The sequence below is a fragment of the Mugil cephalus genome, chromosome 1, assembly GCF_022458985.1.
Source record: "Mugil cephalus isolate CIBA_MC_2020 chromosome 1, CIBA_Mcephalus_1.1, whole genome shotgun sequence".
Classification (NCBI taxonomy): domain Eukaryota; kingdom Metazoa; phylum Chordata; class Actinopteri; order Mugiliformes; family Mugilidae; genus Mugil; species Mugil cephalus.
This window is the reverse complement of record NC_061770.1, coordinates 27,831,035-27,846,953: the sequence shown is the minus strand read 5'-3', so window position 1 is coordinate 27,846,953 and position 15,919 is coordinate 27,831,035. Positions and strand designations below refer to the sequence as shown.

The following is a 15,919-nucleotide window of genomic DNA, read 5'->3' as shown; positions in this document are numbered from 1 at the left end:
GGAATATTGGATGACAGTTCATTTGTTTGGAGCATCTCCAAGTTGTGCCAGTTATGCACTCAGGAGGACAGCAGAAGACAACTATGCACACTTTACATCAGAGGTGGTAAAAACGGTCAGGTAAAATTTTTATGTTGATGACTGTTCGAAGAGTTTGCCCTCAGAGGAGGAGGCTGTTGTGATGGTTAAAGCTCTCAGGGACCTCTGGCTAACGGGAGGCTTTACTTTGACAAAATGGTTCAGTAACAGTCTGACAGTGCTGCAAACCATTGAAGAGGAGCATAGAGCTAAAGACTGGAAACAACTGGATCTGGATAGAGATGAGCTTCCAGTTGAGAGAGCCCTTGGACTGCAGTGGTGTGTGGAGTCTGACACATTCAAATTCAAAATGATGGTGAAAGAGCAAGCACAGAGCAGAAGAGGATTGTTGTCTGTAATCTGTTCAGTTTATGTTTCTTGGGGTTTCTTGCACCAGTGACACTGCCAGCAAAGGTTATGTTGCAAGAGCTCTGTCGCAGACGTTGTGGGTGGGATGACAACATACCTGCAGACATCAGCCATCAGTGGACAGGATGGCTGGAGCATCTGAAAGGGTTCATTCAAAGTGAAGAGATTCATTAAGCCCAAACACTGGACAGCCCATTAAATTCAATTCAACTCAATTCAGTTTTATTTATATAGCGCCAATAACAATACAAATCGTCTCAAGACGCTTCACAAAAACCAGCCTGCAACCTCCAGAGCAAGCCTGAGGGCGACGGTGGCAAGGAAAAACTCCCTTTTAACAGGAAGAAACCTTGAGCAGAACCCAGCTCGTATGGAGGGACCCATCTGCCGAAGGCCAGCCGGTTAGAAACAGAGAAGATAAAGAGAAAAGAAGAGCAGGAGAAACAAGATAAACAAACTTCTGTCATAGATACATACATCAAGCGGAAGGAAACATGTAGGGTCTAGTAATATAACACATAGCTGATGATCTGTGACAGTTTGTGAGTATAACAGGAATTATGGGCAGGTTGGTGATAGTTCATCTAGGTAGGAGTGGACAACTGGAGGAGGCCATGATGACTGGAACAGATGTAGTTTATGGAGCTCCACAGGTCTGATACACAGCACTCCAGACCATGAAGACTGGGCTGGTTGATGAGGCCACGGCAGCAGATGTAGCTTAGAACTCCACAGGTCAGATATTCAGCCTCCAGACCAGAGACCCTCACAAGATGATGGAGGGGGAGGGGAGCGGAGGGGAGAGAGTAAGACACAGTGGTTAGTAAATTATAAGAGATAGAAAATAAAATGATAAGATATTAGAGGACAGGAGCCAGAGAAGAAAGAGGAGAGGACATGTCCTCAGTGCATCATCCCCCTGCAGCCTATAGCAGCATAACTAAGGGATGGTTAAGTCCAGCCCTAGCTATAAGCTTTTTCAAAAAGGAAAGTCTTAAGCCTGACCTTAAACGTAGAGACTGTGTCTGCCTCCCGAACCCAAACTGGGAGCTGGTTCCATACGAGAGGAGCCTGATAGCTGAAGGCTCTACCTCCCATTCTACTTTTAGAACCTCTAGGAACCACAAGTAGACCTGCACTTAGAGATCGTAGTCTGAGGTCTTTCAAATATGATGGAGCTAGGCCTTTCAGGGCCTTGTATGTAAGGAGGAGGATTTTAAATTCAATTCTAGATTTTAAAGGGAGCCAATGAAGAGAAGCTAATACTGGAGTAATATGATCTCTCTTGCTAATTCCTGTCAGTGCTCTTGCTGCAGCGTTTTGAATCAATTGGAGGCTTTTTAAAGAGCTACTTGGACAGCCAGACAGTAACGAGTTACAATAATCCAGGCTGGAAGACACGAATGCATGAACTAGTTTTCCGCATTACTCTGAGAAAGGATGCTCCTAATTTTGATGATATTACGAAGGTGGAAGAAAGCAGTCCTGGTCACCTGCTTTATGTGAGAATTAAAGGACATATCCTGGTCAAATATAACACCAAGGTTTTTCACAGTAGTACTGGAGGCCAAGGTAATGCCATCCAACAAAAGCAGGTGATTAGATAATGAATCTCTGACATGTTTAGAGCCAAATACGATAACTTCAGTTTTGTCTGAGTTTAAAAGTAGAAAATTACAGGTCATCCAAGCCTTTATGTCTTTAAGGCACTTGGAGTTTAACCAGTGGATTAGTTTCATCTGGTTTCATGGATAAATATAGCTGGGTATCATCTGCGTAGCAATGGAAGTTTATGCCGTGCTTTCTAATAATATTGCCTAAGAGAAGCATGTATAATGTGAATAATATTGGTCCTAGCACAGAACCCTGAGGAACCCCGAGGAACCCCATAGCTTACCTTGGTGTATATATAGAAGAGTTGTTGTTTACATGGACAAACTGGAATCTGTCTGACAGATATGATTCAAACCAGTGTAGTGCAGTTCCTGTAATTTTGATCACATTTTCAAGTCTCTGTAGTAGTATATTGTGATCAATAGTGTCAAATGCAAAAATGTTAAAGCAGAGCTGCACAACTTTTTTGATGCCAGTGAAGATGGATTTGGCACTGTCACCCACCACACTGTTTTGTGTGAGGTTGAGGCTATATTGAATGGTCGCCCCCTCACTAAGCTCTCAGATGATCCCACTGATCTTGAACCACTCACTCCTAATCACATTCTCCTGATGAAAGGGAAACCAGTCTTGTCACCTGAACTATTTAGTAAGGATGAGGCTTATGTGAAGAGGAGATGGCGGCAAGTCCAATACATCGCCGATTTATTTTGGAAACGATGGGTGCAGGAGTACCTTCCTCTGCTTCAAGAACGCCAAAAATGGAACCAGAAAACGAGAAATTTTGTTCCTGGAGACTTTGTTGTTGTGATGGCAGGGTTGTGGAGACTTTCCTCGACCAAAAGGATCTGGTACGATCTCTGCGTCTCCAGACGAAGACAATCATCTTGGAAAGACCCGTCACTAAGCTAGGCCTATTGCAGGAAGCAGCAAGTTGTTAGTGTTGACATCGTAGTGGCACACATAGATTTCGATTTAAAGCCACTTGGAGTATTAACAGTGGCTGGTACGGCTGGCTTGACTAGTATATGTTACTGTACTGTTCCTTGGCTTACTCACAAAGCACATAGAGTCAGATTGCAGTTTGTCGATTTATTTTCTCAATGCAGATCCAGGTATTCCATTAACACATATCCAAGCTTCTCTTGGTTCTCTTGACACAGTTGTCCATTATATTTATACAGTATCAGCAACGTCTGAAATGTCACAGTCAAAAAACCTTTTCAACTTGTACTCCACTTAGCACACTGCTAAAACCACTTCACCTGTGCAGGTACTTCCTCTATATGCATTGCTCATGGGCAGGGCCTAACCACTGCGTATGAGCCACGCCTACTTCAGGTAAATTCATAATAGAAAACACTAGAATCTGCAATAAACTTTAGCACAAATTGGCTCCTAATTGAGAGGCAGTAAGACTTTCAATTACTTATACAACAACACAACGGAGCCAATGCTATACAGTATATATAAACCCACATAAAAAGTAAATTTTTATCTTTTTTTTTTTTTTTTTTTTTTTTTTTTTTTACACTTCACAGAGTCACGTAAGAGTCTTTTATAAGTCCTTTTCACATACAAGACACAGTTTTTCAACAGGTCTTTCCAGGGTGTTTGATTTTGTCTTAACCAACACTCTGCGCATGAGTCCTTTTGCGTCCAGAAGGGTTTGGATGACACGACATAAGACCCAAGAATTTCTTGGTGCAGAGTCGTCAACAATCATTACTATGTCTCCAGGGCTGAGGTTCTGTTTCATTTGGGTCCATTTTTGACGCTTGTAGCTCTGTCTCTTGTAGCTCTGTCTCTTGTAGTTCTGTCTCTTGTAGCTCCGACTCTTGTAGTTCTGTCTCTTGTAGCTCTGACTCTTTTAGTTTTGTCTCTTGTAGCTCTGACTCTTGTAGTTTTGTCTCTTGTAGCTCTGTCTCTTGTAGCTCTGTCTCTTGTAGCTCTGACTCTTGTAGTTTTGTCTCTTGTAGCTCTGTCTCTTGTAGCTCTGTCTCTTGTAGCACTGACTCTTGTAGTTCTGACTCTTGTAGCTGTGTCGTTTGTAGTTTTGACTTTGTAGCTCTGACTCTTGTAGCTCTGTCTCTTGTAGCTTTGACACTTGTAGTTTTGTCTCTTGTAGTTTTGACTCTTGTAGCTCTGTCTCTTGTAGCTCTGTCTCTTGTAGCTTTGTCTCTTTTAGCTCTGTCTCTTGTAGTTTTGACTCTTGTAGCTCTGACTCTTGTAGCTCTAACTCTTGTAGCTCTGTCTCTTGTAGTTCTGTCTCTTGTAGTTCTGGCTCTTGTAACTTTGTCTCTTTTAGCTCTGTCTCTTGTAGCTTTGACTGTTGTATCTATGTCTCTTGTAGTTTTGAGTCTTGTAACTCTGACTCTGGTAGTTTTGTCTCTTGTAGCTCTTTCTCTTGTAGTTTTGACTCTTGTAGTTTTGTCTCCTGTAACTCTGACTCTTGTAGTTTTGTCTCTTGTAACTCTGACTGTTGTAGCTCTGTCTCTTGTAGCTTTGACTGTTGTAGCTCTGTCTCTTGTAGCTTTGACTGTTGTAGCTCTGACTCTCTTTCTCTCTGTCTCTGTGTTTTCAGCCTTAGACTTGTTGTGTTGTCTGTGTTTAACTCATATTTTCTTCCTCGTTTCTATTCATTTTTTATTTATTTGAACCACTTTGTCTTTTCATCCTTTAATCCAGCTCCATGTTTTACCTGCTCTACCTGTTCTACCTCGTCTTTAACTGTACTTTGTCCAGTTTCTACTGAAGGAGTTTTATGTCTTTTATCACTCGTCAGTTGGTTCGTTTCTTTGGAAAGACCTTCATCGTCCAGTTAAAAATAAACCCACCGTGTCTCAGAGCAGAGTCAAAGGTCAATAAACGAGCTTTTACAGGTTTATGTCTTTCAGCAGGTCGATCATTGTTCTCAGTCACATGACGTCTGACACGTTGCAGCTAGTCATTGGTCCATGAATTCTTATCTAAATAGGGTCTGAAGTGTTTCTGTTATTGGGCCCAGACGACTCAACACTCATGATGTCAAAATATTTGGGACAGGTGCCAGTTCAGTAGTTGGGAATGAAAACCCAGGTGGAGTTGTTAGAAACTAAAGCAGGACCAGACCCTTCTCTGGTGTACCTAATGAAGTGGCCATGTATGTGGGTTTTCATGCTGATAAATGAGTGAAGGTCATCGGAGCTCGTTTGAGGCAGATTAGGACCAGTTTCATGTTCTCTGACGGCGTCTCATCAAACTTGATTCATTCAGGAGGAACTCTCTGATATTCGCCCAGCATCATGTTGCTGTCATGTTCATACAGTGTGTGGCCAGTACATTAGGTACACTAGACGTACTGATGCACAGTGGGCAGAATGTAGTTCATACAGTGCAGATGTAACGTACCTAATAATGTGGCCGGTGCATGTGTTTGGTTCAGAGTTTTGTCCACAACTGTCACAGCTGAGACTTTTATTGGAAAAGTTGCAGTTTATGTCTTCAGTGTAAAATTCTTCTGTGGTTGGCGACTTTTTGCCTGCGGCCGAATGTCTGACACCTGTGTCATAGACTCAGCTTCACTTTAGGTCGTATTTTAAAAGAGATCCTTAAACATCCAAACTAGACGTCCTCTGTCAACGTATTATATATTAATACCTTTTCCACCCTAAAAGACACCAACACTTGATGAGGTCGGGGGTCAGAGGTCAGACATGGATAAAGTCTGTGCTGATTGGCTGACAAGAGTGACATCATCTGTCGCTCCACGTGGACCAGATATCAAAGATCCTGTAATCTGATAATCTGCTTCCTCCTCCTCCTCCTCCTCCTCCTCCTCCTCCTCCTCCTATTTGCTGTGTTTATATCTATGATGTATAATGAATATGAGCTGGAGGTTGTCTGTGTTCAGGTGTCTCCTCTCAGTCAATTATTGTCCTTTGTCTGTTAATAATCTGCTTTCTTTTGTAATGATCTGATCTCGACCGGTTGGAGGCGGAGTCACTGACCTCAGGCCTCAGGTCAGGATGCTACGTTAGTTTAGCTTAGCACTTGGCAGGACTCAGATGAGTTCAGTTGTTATGTGTCTGTGACTGAACCGAGGTGGTGATGCTGATGAGAGTAACAGGGTCGCCATGGTAACCACGATATAGCACACAGGCTGCTGATTGGTCAGAACTAGAACAGTCATCAAAATTACCTGGTTAACGTTAATTAATCATCATCCTGATTAATGTGATTAATGAAGCGTCTGCAGCAGAACGACTGTGAACGTGTCTCAGTTTGTCCAAGTAGCGTTAGCGTTAGCACCAGCTGATCCGGTAGTGACAGGCAGCAGAACCAACCCATAAAGATGGAAGATGCTAAACAGCACGTTGGTCCTCTCCATGGGACATTTGAGGACAAAGAAACCAAGAGGGACCAGTGGAGACACATAAAGTATCATCACACTCTGCAGGAAGGAGTTTTCTTTCCAGCTTCAAATAGCACATTAACCAAGCCAAGCATACGTTAGTCGGGGATTCTGCTAGCACTTGGGCTAACGCGGCTAACAGCTGGAGACAAACCAAGACAAACCAAGACAAAGACAAGAGAAGAGGGCAAGTGGACCAGAGACCGAAGCAATGAGGGGACACAAGGATGAGGGGTTGAGGGGACGAGAGGACAAGAAACTAGGACATGAGGGGATGAAGAGACAAGAGGAAAAGGGGACAAGGAGACGAGGGAATGAGGAGACAATTGGACTAGAGGAAGAGGATATAAGAAGACAAATAGACGGGGCGGTGTTTAGCTCAGTGAGAAGAGCATCCACCCCACATGTTGAGGCTCCAGTCCTCGCTGCAGACGGCCTTTCCCACATGTCATTCCCCCCTTCTCTGCCTCCCGTTTCCTGTCTCTCTCCACTGTTCGGTCAAATAAAGTCTTAACTCTCCCCAATATATTTTAAAAACAAAGAAGAAGAAGAAGACGAGGAGACAAGAGGACAAGGGATGAAGGAGACAATAGGACAAGGAGATGAAGGAATGAAGGGACAAAGGGATGAGGAGACAAGATCACAAAACCAAGACAGTGACAAGTTAGTTTCTTAGTAGCTGCTGGAAGAGGAGGGACACATTAATGTGGACAGAGGTCAGTTAAAACAAGACACAAAAAGTTGTTGAAGGTGTTGAAGGTGTTTAATGAACACGTTAAAGCCAGATATATTCATTCTGTCTGGAGTCTGATTGGATATTAAAGATGAAGGAGATTTATTCGGATTAAAAGAAGTAGATGAATCCTGAGTGACTTACTGGGACGGGTTTACTACGAGTGGCTACCTCCAGCAGGATGATGGAGTAACTGAAAGACACAATGAGGTCATTACGTTATGGGACACAACTTTGAAAACTGTTGCATTAAATTGTGAATAATAGTTGAATTCCACAAACTGCAGGTCCTCTAACGACCACTAGAGGCCTGGACCAGCGTGTAACAGGTTTAGTCTCGAGAGCTAATTCATGGCACCACTGAAGAGTCGGCTATTTAAAAATGTTCTAGCTACTAATTCAGTTAATTGTCTATAAATAATGAATCATGACAGATACGTGGTTGGCATTGCAACTGGTTATGTCACTTCCTGTTTCTATAGCATCAAATAACAAACTACAACTAAACTTATCCAAAAAAAAAAAAAGACACTTGAACATTCATCAACATTTTATTAACTACCTAAAATGACTGAAACGATCCTTTTAATAAAATAATTTGACGTGTATTATAGTTTGGCCCAAGTCCCGCCCACTAGCATGGAGGGGGTGGACCTTATGACCTATACCTTTGTTCTATTTTTATACCATGGATGGATGGGGTTCAGTGGGCTTCGTTAGGTCTTGGGAACAGATGTAGGTGATAAAACCGAGTTCACCTAAAGACGTCTCCAGCCAGCGTGGGCTCCATGTTGGAGTTCTGAAACTCAGGGGTCATGTAGACCTCCAGGAGTCTCTGTTGATAGGTGGACAGAGGCTCAGCAGCATCATCCCTGCGGTAAATCCTAAGGCCATAATCTGACAGACAACAAGCCATCAGTCAATGAGCAGGGTTTACAGTTTGGTTCTTCTCCTCCTTCTGAAGCCCAGATGGAGGGTAACAGTGACCAGGATCAACTCTGACCTGTGATCTTACAAACCCAGCGGTCGTCTAACACACAGTTCATAGACTTGAGTCGGCCATGACAGATCTTATGTTGGTGGAGGTATGACATCCCCCTGGCCATGTCTGTGGCAAAGGAGAACCTGAGGGATAGAATATAGTGACTGAAGAATGTGTAAAAGTACATATAAAATCTACAATGATATACACAGTAAACAGAGACACACAACAGACTAGAGCCTATAGACAGTATAATGTAATAATATAAAATATATAATATATGAAAGTGTTAGATATTAGAGATATTTAAGATACATAAGTTAATAAGGTCACTGTCTCAACTGGTGCTTGAACATCATTCTGTGGTATAGAATTTGATCACTCAGGTTTCAGACACATATCAAAATGGCCTAACCCCTATACATGGCCCTATGTAGAGGGGTTGGGGAGTTTAGGGGGGTTGGAGGGGTTAGAGGTTAGATTTCAGACACAGCCAGAGTTGTATTTAAATATTAAAAGGATATTTAAAGAATTAAATATGTATACATACATATATCGATCTAAACAGGAATAATAAAATGTATTTATAGAACTTAGTATACTATGTGTGTATGTGTATTACTGTGTATTTGTGTTCTAGTGTTGGTGTGTAAGTGTGTAGGTGTGTTGTGGGACTGTTACCTGAAGCCCCAGTTCAGAGGGATCTCCTCGTTAAGGAGGACATCGTTGAGGCTTCCTTTAGGGCAGTACTCTGTTACTATGGCAACGTTAGGAACCTCCACACAACCACCAATGAACTTAGAGGTTTGGATGGTCCAGCTCTCTGGACGGAGGACAGAGAGGGCAACTGTAGGAGAACATTTTATTTCTCCCATGACCCAGGAGGGGTCACTTCGCTGGACAGGACTGTTGTTGTTTCCTTTGCAGATTTCTGAGACCATAAAACAAGCTATAAGCACATTCCCGTGCCAACGAACAAGGATTTAAAACTTTTCTCCCATTTAAATGTAATCCACCAAGAGGCACCACAGATAAGAACAACCAGACTTCTCCACACCTGGACCACCTGTGGCAGATAAAGATTGTAAATAAATTAAGAACTGCAAGTTTTCTGTCTGACTAGAACTACAAACTATGAAATGTATACTTGTAACCAAAATTACAATGTTTAATCTGTACTGATCTGATTTGTGTCAGAAAATAGTTTTGTTTGTTTTTCCAGCTCAAAATTTGATGAAGTTAGCCCTTCAGTATTTTAATCATAAGTCTCTACCATCATACCATACTGGAAATAGCCATGCTGGAAACAGATGATCCCTGTACTGAAAGCTGACGAATCAGATATGATGAGATTGATCACACCAAGGCACTGGCTCCTACAGGTATGAAACCCTGTGTCACTATTGTTATACTGTGAGTTTCTTATTATGATTTTTCCTCTTCCTCTCTCTCTCTCTTTTTTTTTTTATCCTGAAAAAGTTTGCATTGAAATGGATGGGACGAGCAAAAAAAAAAAAAAACAAACATGCAAACATCTTCTGCTCCTGCATACTTTCACTCTGAGACATTTAAACTTTAAAATGTAGACACAAGTCCTGTGCATTGGTGTATTAATCCACGTTTTGATCATTTTTATAGTTTTAGAACATCCATGTTCAATGTCCATGATCATTTTTGGAGACATTGAGATTATAATAATAAGTAATATTATAATAATCAGTTAGAGTGGGGGAAATTGCCTGAAATTGTCTGAAACTTTTCTCTTTCCACTCTCCTCCCAGGTGCAATTTCCACTTTACACATATGATTTTTTCCACAGTTGCAGACAAACTTGTTCTGTCTCCCACAATGTGCTCATCAAAGCAGTGAGACGTACAGAATTTAAACTGTGAGCCTCTGTTCGCAGTCACATCTCTCTCTGCTCTCCATTGACTCTAATGCAAAGATTTCCTGAGAGAAGCAGAAGGGACCCATGTTTTAAACTCACACGTGTCTCCATAATATTTACTCTAGAAAGAAAAGAAACATATCAAAGTCTTCATTAAGTCTTTACGACATGATCTGTAAGTATGTGAGAGAGCATGTCTGTGTTTGTGTGTGGTAGAGGAGTCTGTGTTTGTGTGTGTTGTTGTAACATAAATGAAAAAGAGACAGCGGTCAGACAGGGTTTTTTTTTCTACAACTGTGGAAAAACTCATGTGTGCATAGTGTAAATTCTGGCTGGGAGGAGCGTGGAAACAGAAAAGTTTCAGAAAATTTCAGACACCTTTCTCCACTCTAACTGATGAGGTCGCGCACTCTAGCACGAACATTTTGCACAATACACACCCATTATAATCACAAAATTTCTCCATAAGACCTATCAAAATGTGGATTAAAACACCAATACACAAGACTCATTTTAAAGTTTAAATTAAGTCTCTGGGGGAAAGTATGCCTGAGCATAAGATGCTACACGGATTTTTTCTTTTTCACTATTTTTTTTTGTCGCCTGTCCCATTTGTTTCAATGCAAAATCATTTGCAGTTTTTTCGCAACTTATGTCACTAAAAAGTGGTGTGGTATTTTGTAGAAAAGTAATAGCACAGCGATCCCAATCAAACCGCACGTCTGATACACAACTCGTTAAGGGATGAAAAAATGGAGGAAGAGGAAAAATGATATTAAGAAACACACAGTATAACAATTGTGGCTCGGTGCATTGCCCCTTTGCCCTAATGAATAAATAAAGAGTGTAGATAGTTTACATCTTGTCCCCCAGGTCTGGTCTCTACTCCAGGACAAACCTGTCAGAACCTCCAAGTTGCTTCAGCACCCGGGATGGAGCTGGACACACAGAGAAACCATTTCAGTTGTTGTTGTTGAACTTGTTCATGTCTGAGGATGTGTGTCTGAACTGAGGACAGAGTTCTCAGGTAGGATCTGAGGAGCTGACTCCCTCCCACCGAGCACCGACTGCACCAGGACAAAGAGCTCCTCCACGCGATGCTTGGTTCAGGTGAAATGAACTGATTCATTTGGACTGAGACACTTTTGATACTGTTCATTTTCTGAAAGCTTCAAGATCTATAACTTGAAAAAGATAAATGTGAAGGCAAAATGTGGTTTGGATGAAATGATGTTCATTTGTATGAAAGAAGTCTTTTAGGTTAGTATTTAGTTTGAAAAGTTTAAAACAAACACAAATTTAAAACAAATGGTGCTAAACATATGTTTAACTGTCATAAGGATCATGAGGGGGTCCTCCGAGGTTTTTTCCCTGGACAAGCTGTAAAAGACAACCTGAAAAGAGAAGTTGAAGTACAGTACTGTTGCTTATCTTGTGTTGTTGGACGATTTTGAGAACAGTGCGTTTTCAAAGAGCATTAATGAATCTGATCTGCCCATCACCGCTTCCCCAGAAACATGTTGATGGATTCATGACGTATTTAAAACTCTTGTTTTAAATCCAAACCAGCTCAGTGCTCATCTCCTGTCCACCCTGAGATGTTTGGCCACCGCAACATTTCAGCCAGAGTTTGGAGACATATGCATTTCACTGCCGACACTAAATAGAACCATCCCGGCCAAATTATTTCTCTAGCCTCAGTTTACGTCCAGTTCCCATACAGACATCACCAACAAGCCCAAATTAAACCAGGGTTTCAGGCCATTGCCGGATTCCTAAACATCATTTGGAGCCATAGATTAGACTAACATCTCAATAAAACTACACAATGAATTCAGTTACATGAACGGGAAACGATTTAATTTAAATACACAAATGACGTGAGATGCAGCTACGTCTCTTTTCAACGTTGCTGTTGAAACAAACTTCAGTGTTAACCTCAAAAACTCATTCAGACTAGAGAAAGGATCATACAGAGAGTTTAGGTCAGCCCTGTTAAACTTTCCAATCTCTCTGAGTGACTCGTTTATTTACAGTAAAGTGTTTGCGATGTTGGTCAGATGATCCTTTATTTCATTTATGGATTAGGTGGGGTCTTTTGCAACAGTGATTTAACCCCAAACTCCCCCGGCTCCTCCTCTGCTTCCAGATTGGAGCGCACACGTAGGACTGGCTGTCTTCACCATGATTTCGGTGAAGGTAAAAAAAAAAAAAAATCTCTTCACGCATTCTTAAAGGTATTGTCGTTACCATATATGGTCATTAGGGGCATTTCTGAATGCAAATGACCTGAACCAGGGAGGAGCCTGGTAGTTAAGAACAGGTGGGATTTATCATCACCGATTACTTATTAGTGTCCACACGTTTGATAAATCTGGATTTTTTTGTACTTACACACGTTCTAAATTTCATTCCAACGTCAGAATTTAGAACCTTTTCTACGCACAGATCTGTGCCTAAAGAGAGCGTAAGCACATTCTGACGCAAAGTTTGGCATTTATCAATTTGTACTTGTGCTTAAAAAAGTGTGTAAATTTACACACAACTCTGACCGTGTGTACACACAAAATCTAGTGGTAGAACTCCCTGTGTTCTGGTACTTATTTGGGCAGATACGGTAAAATAAAATAATAATATGCATTTATTAATTTTACAGAACAAATCCCAAGAGTTTTAAGATTTAACATCATTTGAAAGAGTCTGAGTTTTGTTGAGGCTCTGAAAAGCTCGGCCAACAAGCCACGCCCCCCACACAGGAAAAAAGAACTTTGGAAATTCGCCGCATCTGAGGAGGAAAAACGGTTACAATTTCAACGCAAACATGTCAAAAAGACAGTTAGAGTTACTGACTTTTTTCACAAGAAGGACGAGTTTGATGACACTTTTAAACAAGTTGGAAAAGCCTCCACAAGCGGCAGCAGGAGGCTAGCGCCGCAGCAGCTGGGTGGGTTCACCAACAGCTAGCTGGGTTCACCAACAGCTAGCAGGGTTCACCAACAGCTAGCAGGGTTCACCAACAGCTAGCCAAGCTAGCTGGCACGTGTTAGCAGCCGGAGCAGGAGGCACCTACAGCGCTAGCAGACAGCCAGATGGACCAACACCAACCGCCGGAGCAACAGGCGGGAACCCCGGCATCAGCTGGTTTACTGCAGGAAGGTTCAGGAGAGGAGAGCGCATTGAGCGGAGAGGATTGTTGGACGTCGAGCGACAGGTCAGGGATGGGATGTTCTCTCTTTTTTCTTTTTCTTTTGACACGTTAGACCTGTTATGAAATGAATTGCTGACTGGATGTGGGCATTTGCCTGTGCTGTGCATAGTATAGCCTAAAATAATTGTAAATTATTGACATAACATTTCTACCATGGATATTATTTATTATTTGAAACTGAGACTTTTAAGTCCCATGTGGTAAGTGGGCATTTTCACGTTGTTTTCAGCACGTTTTCTGTGTACGTTCAGGGACCTGTGCCCGTCTCATCTTCCCTGAGCTGTTATACTTTGGGTTCTGGCACCTTATGATTTACAAATTAAGCTCTGCATAGAACCAATAAGAGAGTTGTGGTGTTAATCTCAAACTTCACACGTTAACATATTGCTGGTCTCTTATAATATTGTTCAGTCGGTAGTTTAGCAGACACTTTGAATAATTGGCGTGACAAGCTATAAAAGACAACCTGAAAAGAAAAGTTGAGGTACACTACTTGCTTATCTTGTGTTATTGGAGGATTTTGAGAACCGTGCGTTTTCAAAGAGCGTTAATTAATCTGATCTGTTCAACAGCTTCCCATCCTGATGGATTTTTGACAGTGCACATCTCCTGGAGTTTGTGCATTTTACAGCATATCCCGGCAGTGTTGGATGAAATCATTTCTCTGGCCTCAGTTTACGTACAGTTCCCTTACAGACGTCACCAACAAGCCCAAATTGAACGAGAATTTTGGGCCATTGCCGGATTCCTAAACATAATTTGGAGCCATAGATTGACCCACATCGCAATAAACCACATAATAGTTACGTGAACGGGGAATGATTTAATTCAATCAATACACAAATAATGGGAGATGCAACTACGTCTTGTAGGGACGCACTTCAGTGTAAACCTCAAAAATTCAATCAAGAGCAGGGATCATACAAAGAGTCAGTCTGTTAGCTGATGTTTGGAATGTGAGAAATTTAATTTTTCTTTATGTTAATTTGCTCTAATTAAAATGATTTAACATTTGCGATGCATCGATCTGTTTCAGCGCACGGTTTGATTAACGAGGCCCCAGGTGTGAACAGTGATTTGCTCTCTCTAGAGTCCAGGTATGAAGATAATGTAATAGTATGTTAATCTAATGAAGGACAATTCCTTTAAACCAAACTATTTTTTATTTACGATTTCAGGACTGAAAAAAAAAAACAGACATTTGGTCAAAAGGTGCTCCTTGAACAACACTGGTCATTGGCTGCATTCATTAGCTGCTGTGTTTCTAGGACAGGGACCTTCCACTACACAGCAGGTAAAATAAGTATTGAACACATCACAATGTTTCATAGACACAGGTGAAACACACACAGGTGAAACTAATGAGGGCAATGACACCACGAGAAACCAATTAATAAGCAAGAGACACACAGACAGGAAACTAAGAGAGTTGACAAAGTAAAACAGGAAACTCAAAACATGATCACAACATAACAGACAGACACAGAACCATGACAATCAGGAAGCTTTCCTGTCCCTGGTCAGAGTAAATGAATATCAGCTGGTTCAGTCCAAACTGATGGTCTAGAAAAAGATGTGTAGGGACAGTTCATCACAGTTTGGCCTCAATAGGTGATGAGAAGAGTCTAAAACGACGACAACAACAAAACACAAGTGCAGCAACATAAACAGATTTTCCAACTGCCCTTTGAGTCCTATTACGTTCCTCTACTTTTTACAGAAGATACCAGCGCGACTCCTTCACACTTGTGCTAATAGATACATGTTTCTCTTCACTCTGAACCACTTTCAGCAGCAAATGTGATGAAAATTGTCGCACTGTAGATCCCTGACTAGGAAGCTACATGTTGTGGTGCAGAGCTGTCCTCTCCTGAATCAGCTGATCAGTTGGTCTTCATTCCTTCTAGATCATCATGGTTCTGGTTCTAGCTCATCATCCAATCAGAGTGATCTCTCAGACTGATCTGTTCTGCAGACTGAGGTCCAACTAGAACCAACAGAGCAGGACACAACAGAACAACTAGAGTCAGAGACGATGACTGACACCAGAAACCGTCCAACAAGAGATGAAGTCAGTGCAACGTCTGTTAAAGTTGATGTGATGAACAGCTTCCATCCTTCAGTGGAGTTTGTCTCAGTTTCTGATGAGGTCCAGGACTCGTTCTCTTTTGACTCTATGTTTGGTCTCCAAACCGAGTAAAGGATGTGTGTGGTTTCCTGGTTAACCCTGTAATTCCAGCAGTAACCTCTCCACTCTCTCCTCTGGAGGCTGCAGTCTTCTGTCTCTTCATCTGTTTTAAATGTTTGTTTTGAAAGACTCATTTAAATCTGTCCTCAGTGTTCAGCTGATCAGGACAAACATCTATAGTCTAGGAGCAACGAGGACAACATGTTGGTCAACCCTGATCCTTAAAGAGTCTTCAGACCAGGACCAGGAGCTGACAGAGCGTCCTCCTCTCTTCATCCATCGTCCATCAGATCCTTCACTGATCAATGATCAAAGATCAACAACCTGATCAAACTGACTCTTCAGCCATAAGAGGAGACGTTACATCCTGGACCTGGACTCTGTCTGGAGAGGAGACACAAGACAGTTAGAGACAAAGACAGACGGACAGACGGACAGATAGATAGATAGATAGATAGATAGATAG

General features: G+C 41.7%; 1 protein-coding gene and 1 long non-coding RNA gene across 2 annotated transcripts in view; both read right to left on the bottom strand.

The window, feature by feature from the left end:
* The window catches only part of LOC125022186, a 36,483-nt gene that overhangs the window by 6,424 nt on the left and 14,140 nt on the right, over window positions 1-15,919 (bottom strand). The window lies entirely within an intron of this gene.
* The window catches only part of LOC125010350, a 1,702-nt gene continuing 192 nt past the window's right edge, over window positions 14,410-15,919 (bottom strand). The window contains exon 2 of the long non-coding RNA XR_007113052.1: window positions 14,410-15,837. This is a non-coding gene — a long non-coding RNA (uncharacterized LOC125010350). The remainder of the gene's footprint in view (window positions 15,838-15,919) is intronic.